Source organism: Theobroma cacao, chromosome 3 (assembly GCF_000208745.1).
Source record: "Theobroma cacao cultivar B97-61/B2 chromosome 3, Criollo_cocoa_genome_V2, whole genome shotgun sequence".
Taxonomy (NCBI): domain Eukaryota; kingdom Viridiplantae; phylum Streptophyta; class Magnoliopsida; order Malvales; family Malvaceae; genus Theobroma; species Theobroma cacao.
In genome coordinates, this window is record NC_030852.1 from 6563161 (window position 1) to 6565803 (window position 2643).

At 33.9% G+C, this 2643-nt stretch overlaps 1 long non-coding RNA gene across 2 annotated transcripts in view; it reads left to right on the top strand.

The window, feature by feature from the left end:
- LOC108661254 overlaps positions 1573-2643 on the top strand; it is an 18868-nt gene continuing 17797 nt past the window's right edge. For both annotated transcript variants that reach the window (XR_001927004.1, XR_001927003.1), the window contains exons 1-2: positions 1573-1607; positions 2279-2361. This is a non-coding gene — a long non-coding RNA (uncharacterized LOC108661254). The remainder of the gene's footprint in view (positions 1608-2278; positions 2362-2643) is intronic.

Here is a 2643-nt window from a genome sequence, read left to right on the forward strand (position 1 = left end):
GTTTTCATGAACCCGATCATTTCTAGACCATTATGGACCTTGTCCCAGTGTCAAAAGAGTAAAATATTTCATAAAAGATTGAAGGAGAATAAGCTAATTTGTGGAGGGACATTTTGGTAATTTAAGTGGAGTGGATAAGCTTGGGCTATAAATATATCTTCCTTCCAGCAGCTTCTACATTCTCCAACAGCTTTTCTCCTTCTTCTTTTTCCATCTCACGTTGCTTCCATCCTCCATGGAAGCTTGGTATGAAACTTTAATAACTTTCTCTATCTAGCTCTAATTTTCATACCTTTGTGTCCTTTTGACTAAAACCCTTGTGCTCTTTCACTTTCTCACTTTAAAACCCTTGAAAAATCCTACTTCCATACTTTCTCTCACTAACTAGGTGTTTAGAGAGAGAAAAAGAAAGAAAGCCCCTATAATAGCTTGGGAATTGTTAGAAAGAATTTCAAAGCTACAAAGCTATTAAAGTTCTAACGAAGTCCCACAGCCCCAATTGAACCATTAGGGAGGTTAGAGTCGGTTAAAGGCTTAACAAATATCGGTGAGTGGACTTGCATTTCAAAATTTGTTTTGGGAATGTGAATGCAATTGTACAAACATTTGGAAGATTTTATCTAGTTTTCCTTTAAAAATGTATCTTGGGAACAAGCCTTTGGTGAAGTGATTTTATATTCTGAAACTGTGCTATACAATGGTTTATGTGTTATCACAATATGATAATATGCATGATATGCATTGAGCGCTTCTTTGTATGTTGATGTGGACCCGGCTATGTGCGAGTAAGAGTGTACATAAGCCGATGATGACCCAACTATGTGCGAGTAGAAGTGCGCATAAGCCGATGATGACCCGGCTATGTGTCAAGCCCAACTTTATAAAATATTAGCCATGTCATTCATGTGATTGACAGAATGCTTGCATACTTGGAAACCCTCGAAAAATCGTCAAAAGTCAGTAGTGTACCTAATGGTGCAACTAAGTTGAATTAAGCCTCAAACTATTTCAAATAGAGATTTTAAGATGAAATTGAGAATTTTAAAACCTTAAAATGACTTAAAATGGTGATTCGGAGTTCGAGGACCGATTTGGAGTCAAATTGGAATTTTCATGACTTAGGAGTAAAATGGTCATTTTGCCACCCGAGGTTAAAATTGGAATGTTGGAAGAAGTTTTTGATCAAGATTGACTATTTAAAACATAATTAGAGTTTGAAAAGTGAAAATTTTTAATTTCGATATTTTTGTGAGCATGAGGGCAAAATAGTCATTTTGCCACCCCAGGGGCAAAATTGTAATTTTACACCACCCAACACTTGTCTAGCACATGAATTTCACCCATTATTATTATGGATAATTGAAGGATTTTATGTGGTAGAGAAAGAAAGCTTAATAGTTAAGAATTTAAAAATGGACCAATGGTAAGGTTACAAGTGTCAAGCTTTTATTTCTTTATTATTTTCCTTATAAATTAGCACAAAATCAGCCCATTTCTCTTCATATGGCCAGCCAAAGCAAGAACAAAGGAAGAAAAGAAAGAACACAAACCCTAGAGTGAAAATTCAAGAGAAAATTGGTGGATTTCAAGTAATCAAGCAATCAAAGGTAAAATTTCTTGATTTTGACTTGTGATCTGCCTTTCCCATACATTCTTTTGCATTTTCCATGGTTGAATCACATGATTTCATGATGAATCTCTTGCTGGCCGAACACTTAGAGGGAGGTTTTGATGCTTGATTTGGTTAGATTTCAATGTATTTTAGTGTTTTAAGTTGATTGGTGATGTGTAGCATGAAAATCAAGCAAGAAAAATTCATGTTCTCCCATCACCCATCATTGGCTGAATTTTTCATGTAAAGTGTGGATGGTGGATTTGATTTTATTTCAAGTGAATTGGCTAGGAAATGATGAATTATGGTGAGAAAATCAAGTAGGAAAAATCATAATGTTGATGCACCCATCATGGTCGAAATTCCCAAGAGAAAATGTGAAGATGATTTTGCTAAATTTTATGCTATTTGACTTGTGTTTGATGGTTTGGAGAATTGAAAGAAAAATGGAGTTAATTGGAGTTGAATTGGACATATTGACCAATTAATCGAGTGATAGATCAAATTAGGCCAATACCGTTTTATTTAGGTACACAATTGAATTTGTGTAGAACACCATGTTTAGATGATAATTCGAACAATTTGCATTCCATTTCATGCATCCATATAGTTTTATAACAGTTTAGCACCAATGTTGTAAATTGTTTGATTGTGCATTATGTCTAGGTGGTGAATCCTCCAATAAAGGCAAAAAAATTGTACCCGAGGATCAACAGTCGGAGTACTTTAAAACTTCGACTCTCGAAATAGTGAGTAACCTTATCATCATTTTAATTATCTAAAGTGGTCTTTTTATTCGATTTTGTGAATTTTATGAAAAATGAGTTAAATGGTAAATCTTTGTGTTTTGTAACTAAAATGTGATTTAATGAAATGATTTTATAACATTGTCTTGAAATTGAATGGTGGTTTGAAAATAGAGTAATTGGAGACTATTTTCATGTGTTGTAAATTCATGGTTTGAATCGAATGGCTTATGACAATATTTGTATGAATGGCTGAATTGGTATTTGTGTTGAAATATATGAACT